Source organism: Ochotona princeps, chromosome 2 (genome assembly GCF_030435755.1).
Source record: "Ochotona princeps isolate mOchPri1 chromosome 2, mOchPri1.hap1, whole genome shotgun sequence".
Taxonomy (NCBI): Eukaryota; Metazoa; Chordata; class Mammalia; order Lagomorpha; family Ochotonidae; genus Ochotona; species Ochotona princeps.
Genome location: NC_080833.1, coordinates 77137614 through 77153006, shown reverse-complemented (window position 1 = coordinate 77153006; position 15393 = coordinate 77137614). Strand labels below are relative to the sequence as shown.

Sequence of the window (15393 nt, the reverse complement as noted above, 5' to 3'; positions counted from 1 at the left end):
TGGAGATTCTCATCTGGTTGTGCCGATCAGGTGAAAATTGTTGGCTTGGGACCTAAAATATAAATGACCTCGCGTTTGGACAGACAGGGAAGCCGGCTGGTAGTGGCTCAGCCCCTAGTCACAAGCGTGTCCTCAGTGTGGAGTTGACAAATAGTGCGTGCCGAGCGTGGAAACTGAGAGGCTACCATGACAGACACGGAGCACAATTATCACAATATGATGAAAGAGCTTCCGTGAGCACGTATTGCGCTGTTAATTACTGTCCTTTTTCTACAGGCTTCTAATGTGAGGAAAAACACGGAATGACAAGTGTGGGAAAGAGCAAGCACTAAATTACTGTCAGAAAAATAAACGGAGTAGCACAGTGGCGCTCAGTGATTTACGGGGGCAATTAGTCCCCACCCCACAGCGCTGCGGAGGACAGCCTGGCGGCGGCCGGTGTGAGGAAGAGGAGGCCATGCTGCTTTCCAGACAACTTACCAGACCACCAGGCGGGTTCCTGGAGTCTGCTAAGTTCCACCTGGGTGCCCACCCTTCCCCTGATTGTACCAACTTAGGGCAGAAACATATTTTGAGCACCAGGTGAGGCTGCTGGGTATGTGCTAAAAACCTTCTGATTGCAGCTTCATTTCCTCTTCTTTGTCCAGAATGGATATGGACCCATCTCTTAAGAAACAAAACAGTGTGACACCTCCTGCCCTCCCTATCCAGTTGTCCTCCTACCCCCAGTGTGTGCCATAGCTCTGTCGCATTAGCTACTGCCTCTTGTTACACTGTTCTCCCTGTCTACAATTGTGTTTCTCTGTGGGTGCTGAAGAATATGGCCTGCAGCTTCTCCTGGCAAGATTGGTGAGCTGGCGCTCCTTGGGCATGTGCCAGGATGGAAGACACAGAGGAAGTTGAAAGGATAATCTTCGTTGCTGGTGCTCACTTAGCAACAAGATCTTTAGCACAGTCTCTTGCATAGTCACAAGGAGATCTCTAACATGGGGCATCCATGACTGTGCAGCTGAGCAACATAGGCTTGCCAGGGTATGAGTTGTGAGGACATGATACAATGCACAGTCCTTAATCCATATCCACCATCAGAAGCAACCTGGATTGGAAGATGAGGAAGGCACTTGGGGAACAGTGAGTCTTTGTTGAATCTGCAGGCCACAACTGTGTAGGGACAATAATTGAGGTGAACGAATGAGCCTTCGTGAGTGTAGTGTTCTCACAGAGTGACAGTTAAGAACGCTGTCATCGTGCATTGCTGCACCTTACAGAGGATACTTGGTGATTCCTTTTCTTGGTTGATCTTGTGCTTAAGCAAGAACACCTGCTCAGTTAGTAGATGTGGACGATGTTGGAGAATATACCTGATCTATGCCACATTTGACCGGGACACCAGAGTCCTTAAAGAGACAAAACTATGTTGCTGAGCTTGGTACTCAACATGGCGCACCATTCAACGGGACACTCCGTGTCTGTTAGAGAGGGTCACAACTTGGAAAAGCTGTAGGTTAAATTTGCTAGTCTTCTTCACAGGGCTATAAGCTCTCACCCCTCTGGAATTTCATAAAACATGCCTTCTAGAGCAGTTATAAGCACTGGTATTTGAGATGGGGGTGTATTTGTAAGTGTAGTAGCATTGGTTTACAAAGACCCTATAACGTAGAAAGCAAACTCAATCAGTAAACACCACAATTGTGTTTCTCTGTGAAAGCACAGGCCTATGAAATTGTTCAGATCCTATTGGATACCAATAATGACTTTGAAATTTAGCCAAAAATGATTTTCATCAGTAAACAAGGCCTATTTTAAGGCACCTTTTGCATTTTTTTTTTCAGATTTTTCTCTTTCCCAAAATTACAATGTTGTAATTGATAGAGGGAAACACTAGGAAAACTACCCCAATATACAAAATGAAATTTAAGGTCTAAAAATTCCATATTTATGACAAATTTCATATTTACTCTTTCTTTGATCACAGACCATTATTAAAGTATTACCCTTGTTTTTATTATTATTATTATTATTGGAAAGCCGGATATACAGAGAGGAGGAGAGACAGAGAGGAAGATCTTCCATTCGATGTTTCACTCCCCAAGTGAGCTGCAACGGGCCAGTACGCGCCAATCCGATGCCAGGAACCAGGAACCTCTTCCGGGCCTCCCACATGGGTGCAGGGTCCCAATGCTTTGGGCCGTCCTCGACTGCTTTCCCAGGTCACAAGCAGGGAGCTGGATGGGAAGTGGAGCTGCTGGGATTAGAACCGGCGCCCATATGGGATCACAGGGCTTTCAAGGCGAGGACCTTAGCCGCTAGGCCTCGCCGCCGGGCCCAAAGTATTACCCTTGTTAAAAAAAACCACATTTGAATATACTTGTTATTTTTGTTTTGAGATTAAGAATCACTGAAGAATGAAAATGACCTTGGCTGTTGGATTTACTTATTGATAGAAATAACAGTCTTTTGCCAGCTGGATTCTGATCTGTATTTCGAAGAGAGGACTTGGGTAAAATGAAAACAGGAGGCTGGAGTATCCTTTAGGCCCCTGCATTTGGTGCTCATACAAAATATTCTGGATTGGTTGTAATCTAGAATTCCTGGCTATTATTTCAGGTACAACTCTAATTTTTAGATTAATGATTATCACTTGGGCGAGGTCTGCATGAAAAGTTACATGTTCAGACTTGGAAGGTGGATCATTAAATATTCATTATTACCACTCAGATTAGTTGTCATGCTCTATATAGCAGTTACCTGCTATCATTTCACTAGTTCAGATTCAGCAGTAAGTGAACAACAATATATGGCTCATAGCAGTAGAGGAATTATTTTGTTAGGGACTTGGGAGAAGGATGATTTAAAAACCCGTTTGACATATTTATGTTAACAAATTATTTAAAAGAATTACTATGTTGTCAATAAACATGTTTGTATGTGGGAATAGGATTGTGTCTGGGTTCGCTTCTAGCTGTTTAATTACTCTAACTGTGAAAACAGGGGCTCTTCAGACAGTTAAGGGAGAAAAAAAACATATAAAAGTTGAGATATTTTCATCTTTGGCAGAAACCTAATCTTGCGATGAAGAAACACTTTTCATTTTTGTAAGCAAACACTGAAATTTTTTTGTGTGTGTGAAGGTAGATTACATGACTTGTGAATTTCCCCCATCTGGTGTAGATCTGTCTTTAAGAAAAAAAAAAAAAGAGGCAAGAGTGAAACAAGAGATGGATTTTATAAATGTTGATGAACAGATAGAGATCATGTCAAATCAATTCATTTTGGAAAGACATGCAGTAGAAATAAAGAAATACAAGCATGTTTTAGGATAAAGACATTTGATCTCTGTCTTCTGCATAGTTTAGGATGCCAGTTATGTGAGGACAATTTATTATTGCTGTTGACTTTGTACCTGAATCATTCCATACTCCTTAGGAATTTTCAATTGCTTTTCTCCCACAGAAAATAACAGTAAATTTGATTCCAGACTCATCTAACTTCAGGGCCTTCTATCTTGAAGAGTCAAATTGTAGCTGATGAACACATTTTGCATTTTTCTGCATTGCATCTGGACTCTTCATAAAGATGGTTTATTTTATTTTTTTCTGCACAGGAGAAAAATAGATAGGTCCATGAATCAATCTAGATAATGGTGTAGGCTGAATGTAATAAATAATACAGTAACAACCCCAAACTAATGAGCTGTTGCTAAGGTTCATTTCATAGGCTCATCCTCTATGTAAGAAGTCACTAATAACCCCTCGCTGTAATCAGATGATAAAGCTTTGCCATAAGGCAACACCTGTGCAATTACAACTGCAGATTCTTTTGCACGTTTCATTAATTTCAGGATTTTGTAAAGGCACAATGACTACTCTAATAATCTAGTCTACTTGACTCCATGTCTACCGGAAACAAAGTGTCTAATTAGATACAGGTAATTAATTAGAGATAAATGGAGCTAATCAGGCTCAGTTAACAGTAATTCTCTGAATTGGGACATTTTGGGACATCTACTATCCTGCTGACTTTGATATTTTGCATTAAAAATAGGTTCTGCGAGAGTCAGAAAATACTGACATTTGAGAATTGAGCAGTCTTTTGATGGCAACTTTAGGCGTCTGAAGCCAAAGGAGAATTTTCTTTCATATTGTGCTATTTCACCACCTTTCTATTGCAGCTTAAAGAATTCACTTTGTAGTCATTCCAATCTGTGCTGGTCTCCATATAAATTTTAATAACCTTTGCTATCATTTTTATTATCTGTCTAGCCCAGCAATGGAAGAAAATCACAAGTTGTTCTGTCTTTTAAATAAAGACTTAACTTGTTACATTAAGGAAATGTCAAGACTCATCAGCCTGTATCCTAAAATTCTGATCCTTTAAAGAGAACAAACACCTAAAATTCTGATCCTTTTAATTCTGATTCTTCAGAGAACAAACCTCTGCTCAGCAATGGTTGGACTGAAAATTCCGTGATGTGGGGGAAAGAGCATTGGCTTTGAAGTCAAAAGATCTGAATTCAAATTCCTGTTCGATCTCTTACTAAATGAGTGGGCTTTGAAAGTAGCTTAACCTCTCTGGATTCCTTTGATTGTTAAAGGAAATAAAACGGATTCGTGTTCTACGGACACTGACATCACAAGGTTGTTAGGAATGTTGAGTGAGGGAACTATATTTAGACATGGGTTATTATTAATTCTCGGGCTGGGACTGAATAGATAATCTAACACCACCTCTTGAATGATTATAATATTAAATGTCAAAATGATGCATTTTCATCTCAATCATATCATTGTCTGTGGTTTAGTTTTAAAATGTTTTAAAAGGATGAGTCTGAGTTTTGTCCCAAATAGTCCATCAGGAAAAAAAACAATACCTGGAATTCTTTTCTTGGAGAATTTGAATTTATCTGCCTTTGTTGTCTACTCTGAAATGATAATCCTTGTTGACAAGTTGTTTCTTTTTACACACACTGGAGGACCACCGGTGGTTGAAGCATGGGGTAATATGGGTGGGACAAATGCTTTTAATTTTCCTTTTCTTCCCTTCTCTCCTGTAACTGTCACAGGGGGTCGGGGAAGAAAAAGAGGAGGGGTCTCTCCTAGCTGCCGAAATACATCAGCATCTGGAGATGGGAAATGTCCACTTCATCTCATCTTACAAACCCTGATGTGAAGAATGTTCTGAGATGTTGTTGATTTTGTTGCTCCAAGGTTGAGAAAGATCCTCCCAAGATCCACTGATCCCAGCTCAGGGAATCCACTCACCCAGGCACTGCCAAAGCTTGGCCAGGAGAGTTGTCCTACCTGTTCTCCATCTTCTGACAGCACTTTATCTCCCCTGCAGGCCTAAATGAACTGGCTATCATGTCCCTCTTATGCACCTGGGCATGCCATTCACTGCATAGTCATCAGCAATTGAGAAGGCCCAGTCTGGATACATGCAAGGTGAACCACAAATCCTATGGTTTCCCCTATGGCCAGAATTTTGAGTACAGTGGTCCAACGGGGGGATCCCCCAAGAAATCTTACCTACCCCAGACCTCACTCATGCATGTACCAGCCAGTGCAGGGTACAGTTCAGTCCAGCACTCACATCAGCCTATGCACACACAGGTGATTGCAGTTGCTTGGTCAGTTCCATCCCAGTCCTATGCAAACTGATGGGTTCTGCGGCCTCGCCCAACTTAGTCCACAACAAACCCGGTCCTTACACACACACCAACAGGAATTGCACCCTAGTTGGGGCAACCTTCAATAATCCCCATGAGGCCTGCCCCCACCCCTGGTTCCTGCAAATGCCAATGTATGAGGCAAACTAGTCTGTTCCATCTGTCATCCCATCCAGCTCTGGTATACACCTATGGGTACTGTGGCTTAACTCAGCTCACTCCACCTCACAACACAGTCCACACATATGCTGGTGGGTGTTGCTACCCTCTTCAGCATGGTCTGTCCCCACCCATTCTCATGCTCACCAGCAGGAGCTTAGAGCCCAGCTCCTAGTGCCCAGCTCCTAGTCCCCTCAGTTTCCCAAGTAGGCTCACTCCCAGCTCCAGTTCCTACACCTTCCAAGGAGTATTGCAGTTCAGTCCAACACAACTTGCAGCCAGTCCTGGCACTTGCCAGTGGATACTGTGGCTAAGCCCAGCCAGGTAGAAATTATGCAGTCTCTTGCAGACACCAGCAAATGTGTAGCCTGGCCTTCCCCAAACCCAGCTCACATGCATGCCAACAGTTGTTGCAGCCCTCCCTAGCCTGGCCCGCCCCCAGTCCCGGCTCTCCGGCTTACTGATAGGAGCAGTGACTCAGCAGGTGAGCCCCATAGGCCCGCCACCATGCTTACCACTGGTGAGTGCAAGAGCCAGGGCTGTGGTTAGAGCAAGGCTGTAGCATCCATTGGCGTGTGTGAGCTGGGTTTGGGGTGGGCAGGATTGGACTATGTTCTAGCACCCATTGATGCTCACAAGAACCAGAATGGGCATAAGACAAGCTGGGTTGGACTGCAACCCATACCAGTTCACGTGAGGGCTGAGGAAGGAATACCTGCCAGCAAGAGCTGGGTCTTTGTGTGGGCCATGCTGAGCCAGGCTGCAGCACCTACTTGGCAAATGCTGAGCCTGGGGGCAGGCCATCTCAGAATGGGTTGCAGCAGCCACTGGCACAGACAAAACCTGAGGCTGGGAACAGGCCTGGAAAGGGAACTCCTGGGACAATCCTGCTAGGATGCTGCTTCTGCTGGTGAGAGTGAGAGTTGGAACTGGGGTTGGGCCAGTCTGAGCAGAGCTGCAGCACCCATTAGCCAGCACCTGAGCTGGGTCTGGAAGTGGGGCAGGTTGGACTAGACAACTGAATCTGCTGGCATGAGAGAGCCAGAACAGGTGTGGGCTAGCCTTTGGCCTGCTGGCAAGTATTGGGTATGAATATAAGTCATGTTAGGCTGGCCCATAGTACCTCCTGGCAGGTACAAGATCCAGGGCTGGGAACAGGTCTTGTAGGGAAACTGTGGGCATTCCCCTGTTGGGCCACAGCTCCTACTGGTGAGCATGAGAGCCATGGCTAGAAGTGGGCCAGGTTGGTCATAGCAGAAACATCCATTATCATATGTGTGGACCAGGTTTGGGGGCGGGGCAGACTGAGTTAAGCCACAGCACCCATGATGTACACAAAGAATCAGATGAAATGTAGGATGGACTGAGGTAGGCCGCAGTACATGCCAGCATACACAAAAACTGGTGAGGGTTATTGGGGGTCACCCCAGCTAGGTTGGTGGCACCCACAGGTGTGCATGAAGACTGGGTCTGTGCTGGGTTGGGCTAGGTCAGGCCACACACTCATCAGTTTACATGAGAGATGGGACTGGAGGAGGAAATGACCAGGCAGCTGCATCCACCAGTATGTACATTGACTGGTGCAAGTGATGGAGTAAACCTAATCATCCACTGGTTGGTGCACATGAGTCAAGTCCAGGTCACTCCAGGTGGGGTTTCTTGGGGGACTGACCAACTAGATTGCTGGACTCAAACAACATATGTGGTGTGACCTTGGAATGCATTACTGGGACTTGGCATCCTCAGTTGCTGATGCCTGTGCAGTGGACAGCACACTCCGATGCATACAGGGGACATGACAACTAACTCATCTATGCCAACAGAGGACATTGAGTGCATCATCAGAGAATGGAAAGCAGAACAGGTTCAACAATTCTCTTAGCCAAGCTTTGTAGCATGTTCCTGGTTTGTAGATGCACTAAGGTACATTTGGTCAGCCAATAGACCTTGGAAAGGTTTTCTCAACCCTGGAGTAATGAAACCAACAACTTCTCAGAAGTATCAAGATCACTCACATTGGGGTCTCTGAGAACATCAAATAACTGTCTGCCATCCATGGCTGCTGGAGTAGTTTGATAGGAAGGAGCAGCTCCTTCCCTTTTCTCTCTGTGGACACAGGAGAAAAGAAGTTAAAACATTTGTTGTTCCATCCACCTTATTCATACCTTGATACTCCCCACCCTAATTGGAAATGTAAATCCTTCTCAAATATGTAAACAATATTAAAAATAGAATTAAAAAATTCAAAGATTTATTTATTTTTATTGGAAAGGCAGATTTACAGAGAGGAGAAACAGAGAGAAGGATCTTCAATCCACTGATTTCACTTCCCAAGTGACTGCAGTGGCCTGAGCTGAGCTGATCCAAAGCCAGGAGCTGAAGCCAGGAGTCTCTTCTGGGTCTCCCACATGGGTGCAGAATCCCAAGGCTTTGGGCCATCCCCTAATGTTTTCCCAGGCCTCAAGCAGAGGGAGCTGGAAGGGAAGTGGAGCAGCTGAGATACGACCTGGTGCCCATATAGGATTCCAGGTGTACAAGGTGAGGACTTTAGCTACTAAGCTATTGTGCAGGACCAAAATAAGAAAAAAATTTTAAAAGTGGACTGAAACACAGGGTGCTCATAGCAAGGATTATTTTGGGGTGTGCCTGTGAGGGTGTTTCCAGATGAGGTTAGTATATGACTCTAAATAGAGGAAAGCAGATTGCTTTCCTCAATCTGTGAAGGCCTGAATAGAGCAAAAAGGAGCGAGGCAGAAGGAATTTGCATCCACCTGACTGCTTCAGCTGGGGTATGTATTGGTTTTCTGTTACTTGGGTCTTACACCATTAGCCTTCTCGTTCTCAAGACAATATTACCAGGTTCTTTGATCTCCACTTGTAGGCATGAAACCACGAACCAATCCCTCATAATGTGCTATTCTTTCCCTCTTTTTGGAGAACTCTAGCTAATAAAGAAACCTTTAATAGGTTCTTGGTGAATATTTGATCCTCAACACTTTCAATGGGAAGTCTGTCAGAACAATGCAAACTTACATGAGTTAGATGTCCAGTTTGACTAAGTGCAAAAAATAATCATAATTTGTTTCCTTCTGTGTGTCTGTCTCTACCCTTTAATAGAACCCTTCCAACAGTGACTCTGAACTTGGCCATGTGCTTGGCTTTGGCCAATGAGATAGTTTCTAACATATTTGAGCACAGAACTGGAAAAAAGAAAAAGTTCTTGTGCATGAAGATTTGGTCTCTGGCTGCTCATTGAACTCTCAGTCTCTTTAAGTGAGCCCAGGCAAGCCTGATAGATTATAACAGACAGCTGGCCCCATATTTTCCCTTCCCAGCCAACAGTCAGCCAATTTTGGAATTAAAGCCACCTTGCTACCCAGAGCTGTTCATGGAATCACCTGTAAGTTGACATAAGCGCAGCAGAATAATAGAGTTAAATGAAATACAAAGGAGATTCCAAAAGGAAAATATGTAAAATGAGAAAAGGACAGGTGGATTTTGAACATTTTTTGCACCAAAACAACTTTCCTTTTAATTCCATTTTCCATACTTTTCCCCCCAGATTTTCAATTTTTACTGTGTTTTAAAAAATTTTTATTTTTCATTATACAGGTTCATGGCTCTCCCCTTTGATGTTTTCCCCCATATTATTATAATCGTATAGTTCTTCAGCAACAGTCACAAGTCCATCCATCATTCTGCTATTTAAGGGTATCCTGACCTGTAGGTATAGATAATGGTAGAAAGTCCAGCATCCAATTGTCAAGATATATTTAGCAGTTTCACTGGGAGTCCTTTTATTTGAGAAAGATAAATACTGCAATGTATCTTCACTTCTCAGTATTCTAGTCTGCATTATATTGTTCCTCTAGGTGTGTGTGTGTGTGTGTGTGTGTGTGTGTGTGTGTATATATATATATATATATATATATTTACCTATATTATCTATTGATCTTGAAGATTGTCTTATATCAGAAACATCTGATATTTGTCCTTTTAGGGTTGGTTTATTTCACTGCATATAATGGTCTTTAGCTGGGACCATTTGGTTGCAAATGGTAGAATTTCATTCTTTTTAATGGCTGCGTAGTACCGCATGGAGTTGATTTGCCACTGTTTCTTTGTCCATTTTCCATACCTTTTTAAAGTTCCCTCATAAACAGCTACTTGTTTAAGTTCTGGGTCATTTGTACACTACTTCGTCACTTAATATAAACCCAGTGAATATTAAATAATTTCTCCCAATTTTAGAAGATATTTAAGCAGAATAATGATGGTGCGGTCAAGATACGAGAACAGAAAATAAAATATCTGTCTCAGTTTTGAGAAATAAGAAGATAGGTTCAGTTTGGCCTTCTGGGTTAGTGCATGTTGAAGTTTGAGCTAAGGCTCTGGAAACGTGCTAGGCTGGAGCTGAAGATATGTATAGAAGAAATAGCTGAAGTTGTGGGATTCGGTGAGAATCCAAAGAATCATGCAGTGGGAGCTCAGAGTAGGAAGAATTGTAAGAATTGAACCCAGCAGAACTGAACGATAGGGTAAGCAGGACAATAAAGAAGACTACTAATTTCATTGTAATTTATAACTTTTTATAAATTTATAGACGCCTTATTTCATTCTAGTAGGTAGGGATGGTTGCATTAGTACACTGTCCATTTTACAAATGACAGGGAAAGCACAAAACCATTAAGTACTTTATACATATTACTCTGGTGAAAAGACAGTTTTGAAGTGTTTCAGAATTTATGTGATTTCACCTACTAGAGACCAATAGAATTATGGATATATCTGGCAAAAGAAAAGTCATCAACAACCTTTTAAAAGAGTTTCTGAGGACTGATACAATGGCATAGCAGGCTAAGCCTTCCCCTGTGGCACCAGCATTCTACATGGGTACTGGTTCGAGTCCCAACTGCTCCACTTCCAACCCAGCTCCCTGATAATGGACTGGGAAGCAGTAAAAGATGACTTGACTATTAGGACCCCTGACACCCACATGAGAGATGAGGATGGAGTTCTTGGCTCCTGGACTGAGCCTGGCTCAGTCCCAGCCAGTGCAACCTTTTGGGGAGTGAGCAAGTGGATGGAAGATCTGCTTCTTCCTCTCTGCTTTTCAAATAAGAATAAAATATTTTTAAAAGAAAGCTTCATGAGAGCTGTAGATAGGGAGGATTATATTAAGTTTGGAACAAGACGGTATGGAAATCATATAGAAAGATAAGGGAGGTAAGGAACAGGAGACAAGATCTAGGACTGGGCATTGAATGCTGGCACTTGATCTAGCATTTTAATGGCTAGATCAAACTTGAAGGAGAATGACTTAATTAGGAATCTAAATGGGGTGCTTGGTTTGAAAAGGGGGGGCAAATGTGACCAAAACAAGTTATTTTGGGTCACATGGAACTTGAGAGGCAAAGAATGAGAGACACAGAGAAACAGCTCCAACTCCCATACTGTATTTCCCTTCCCAAATGACCACTGTGGCCCTAGGTTTATTTTGTTTAGAGTCTTCATGGCTCTTTGTGACTTACAGGATGAAGTCCAAACACTTAACTTGGAATACAGGGTCCTTCATGTTCCAACTCCTGCTGCCTCTGCCTTCCCTAGGCTGACACCCCACACAAAGCCCCACATGTTGCCCTACTCCCTAGAGTCATTCTAGTCACATTGAACTTCTTGCAGGCTTGTAAATGGCTGAGGAATTTTCAGCAGCACCTCCACTGTGTTCTTTCCCCCTAGACCATTCCCTGTCCCGTCCTATGTCCATACCATAAATATCCAAGTGTTCTTTCATGGTCAGTTTCCATGATACTTTCTCAAGCCTTCTGAGTGCTCCTGAATCAAGGTCTAAAATACTTGCAGTGACCTTCTCTGTGTCTAACTGTGTTACAGCACCTGGCACTGATGAAGGGCTTTCATTTGTGGACATGACTAGGTGATCACGTCCCTGAAAAAAAAAAGGACTATTTATATCTTTATTTTTTTTTTTACATTACATTGTTGTACAAAGCATCTCTTATGCTTAGTTGAAAATTTAGATTGATACCGCTTACAGCCAAATTCCCTTTATTCTCTTTTGCCCAATAATTATTCTGGATATAACATTATCTAAATTACTGTCCTACAAAAACATGAACAATTAAAGCCAATTTTAACTTGTTTAGCTAAGGGACAGACATTTGGCACAATGGTCAAGATGCTGATTGGAACACCGCATCCAACATGGAGTGCCTGAGTTTGCATCCTGGTTCATGCTTCTAATTCTAGTTTCCTGCTAGTGTTCACTCTAAGGAACAACAGATGATGGCTCAAGTACTTGGATTCCTGCCACCAACGTGGGAGAGATGAAGATTGAGTTCTAGATTCTTGGTTTTTGCTTGACTCAAACTTTCCTAGCCCTTGAGGGCATGTAGAGAATAAAGCAACAAGTGGAAGGTCTCTCTCTCTCCCAAGTAAATGCAAACATTTTTTTAAAGCTTGCTTAGCTCAACACAGTCCCACCCAAAGGCCCTGTCTGCCTCTGGAGATTCTGCACCCATTGTCTGTGCTTGAGAGGACGCGGTGTCCTATACACTCCCCTAAACAGGGACTTTGTACAGGAGGTGGCCTCTATTTCCCTCAGAAGTGTGTACTGGCATTTCTTTGCACCTACATCTGGGAAGATTGACCAGGAGACTTTGTAAAGATGAACAGTGGCTAAGGATCCCTCCTATGGGATCACTTCCACTTTCTCTTGTTTGGAAGGCTTGGACACTTGCCAGAGATGTTTCCACGGGGACCTCCTCATGATGTAAGTTCTACCTGTGATTGGTGTGCGGTCCTCAGACTTCGCAGATAACCACTGTCCTCTGAAGCCACCTGGGGAAATACCCCCAAGAGTTAACCTCTGGTGTTCAAAGACCAGGGTCCCCAAGAAGGTAGTAGGCTGGTCTGGATGGGACCCATGTGTTCTAGTGCCTATCCTGGAGAAGTCCTAGCTCTCTGCTTAATTCACAGAGGCAGAGTCAATGTTTCAAACAGGAATGTAAGCAAAACACATCGTATTGGGGTAGATTTATCTGACAGCCATGGCCTCTGGCTTGTAGGAATCACATCCTTTGTGCGACAACTCAATCCTTCCTATATCTGGAAGTTACCAAAGGGAACAGGTTTCTAGCTACTTAATCAAACCATATGCCAGGACCCAAGGTCACGGCCTCCTGGATGATTTCTGCCCAGCACAGACTTTCATCATGATCTGGTACAGACTTGTGCTTCAGTGAGCAGCAAGTGCCTTTCCATTGGTGTGAACTGACATTATCAAGGGCCAACTTTTAAAGGCCACATAATGCCTGAATCTTGAAACCTGCTGAGGCAACTGAGTCAAGGCCCCAAACACAGGATTAGGGCTCAAACGACCTTTTAGTTTTGGTCTTACATTTTTTTTTTGTCATATACTGTCAATTATCGTCGAGGACTTGTGGCTCGTTTATATCCTCTTATTAAGTGAATGTGCCTATTGCACTATTGGTTATTTAATAGGCCACAGACATCTGGCAGGAAGCAGAGAGTTTATTTGAAATACTTCTTTGCATGGAAAACTGCTTCTGCAGCACACAGAAGTTTGCAAACAGAGCCTTATGGGCCAGGCTGAGCAGAGGAAAGCATTGTTCTGAGAGAAATTTAACTGCATTGCAGTTGCCATGTATTTAATACTTTAAAGAGGATGTTCTAAAATTTAATAGTTGATTTTATTATTACTCTTTTGATGTAATTAACTAGGGATGCACTTTCTACTGCTTTATTCTGGCTATCGAAAATGGATTTTATAGTTTACACTGGGGGAAAAAAATTCTGTCAGACCATAGGCCTGTCCCTTGGTGCACATTATTAGAGTCTTTTTAGAGACAAGCAAGCAATTTTGCTGTCACTGGTCTTGTTCAAATAGAGTGTGTTTATCTATGCAATACTCTAGGGAAAGGGTGTCAGAAAGGGATCACCAGCTAGCAGCTGACACAGCTCTCGCACTCACGTTGAAAAAGCTCCTCAAATAGCAAATGAACACATGTATTTCATTTTTATGTGGCTGATAAAATGTTATATCATTAAGTCAAAAGAACAGATTTGTCCCATCCAAGTTGACTTTAGAGCCAGCTCTCATTTCTAATACAAATGAGGACCTCAGTGTTCAGCAGTGAATTCTCTGCAGAGGCCAAGCAGCTGTTCTGGATTCTAAAGCAAGTGGGTCTTTGAGCACTGACCGCCAATGCTTGGCTTTTTAAAGGCTTACTTATTCTTGTGAAAGGGAAGGGACAGAAGGAGAAAAAGAACAAGGAGAGAAGGATCTTACGTTTGTTCCATTCTCTGGGTCATATCCCAAATGGCTGCAGCTGGAGATGGGCTAAACTGAAGCCTGGGGCCTGGAATTGCAGCCAGGTCTCCCAAGTGTGTAGCAGGGTCGTGAGTACATAGGCCATCTGCTGCTGCTTTACCAGGCACATTAGCAAGAAGCAGATCAGAAGTAGAGCAGCAGGGGCTGGCATGATGGCTCGCAACTGGCTAATTCTCAGCTTGCAGGTACTGGCATCCCATATGGGTGCCTATTTGAGACCCTGTCGCTCCACTTCCCAACCAGCTCCCAACTTGTGGCCCAAGAAAGCAGCAAAGGATGGCCCAAAACCTTGGGATCCTACACCCCTGTGGGACACCCGGAAGAAGCTCTTGGCTTGGGGTCAGCTCAGCTGTGGCTGTTGTAGCCACTTGGGGAATGAACCAGCAGATGGAATATCTATCTGTCTCTCCTCGTCCTCTCTGTAGATCTGGCTTTCCAATGAAAATAAATAAATCCTAAAAAAGAAGAAGTAAAAGTGGCATAGCAGAGCCTCAGACCAGTGCTCTGTGTCAGAACCTGGCATCACAAGCACCATTATTGCCTCCCATGCTGCCTACACGACCGGTTCTCTAACAGGCTGCTGGCATATCCATGACCAAGATATATTATTTAATACTTAAGTGCAGATATTTAAATAACATGTGGGCTTCAGAGAAAAGTAAGCCTTTATAGATGCATGGTTTAACTTGGGTATTATTGTTTTTCAAATATCAAATTCTTTTCTAATTTGTCTGTCAGATCAAAGTGCCTATTTACTTGTATTTTCAACAAATGACTATTGAACAATAAACAACAAGTATATAGTAAGCATCAATATAAAGGTATATACAAAATATATGAGTTACTTGTCCTCAGGGAACTTATAATTTGGTGAGAACACTGAACAGGCAAAGGTGAATCATAAATTAGCTGAGCCAGGCGTTTGGCACGGTAGTTAATGCTTGGAATGTTACTATCTTCCATGGGATCAAGTCCCAGTTGCTTGCTGTTCTAGCTCCTGCTAGGTACTCAGAGTCATCAGCTGATGACTAAAGTACTTGATCCTTGCCAACCCACACGGAAGACTAAAAAAAAAAAGGTTTATTTGGTTGTTATCGGAAAGTCAGATTTACAGAGAAAAGGAAAAAACAAAGAGAAAGATCTTCCATCTGCTGGTTCTTTGCCCAAGTGGCTTCAATGGCTGGTGCTGAGCTGATAT

The 15393-nt window shown here is 43.0% G+C and overlaps 1 long non-coding RNA gene across 2 annotated transcripts in view; it reads left to right on the top strand.

The window, feature by feature from the left end:
- Window positions 1–1120, top strand: part of LOC131479583 (uncharacterized) — a 12612-nt gene extending 11492 nt beyond the window's left edge. For both annotated transcript variants that reach the window (XR_009244989.1, XR_009244988.1), the window contains exon 4: window positions 277–1120. This is a non-coding gene — a long non-coding RNA (uncharacterized LOC131479583). The remainder of the gene's footprint in view (window positions 1–276) is intronic.
- The last annotated feature ends 14273 nt before the right edge of the window (window positions 1121–15393 follow it).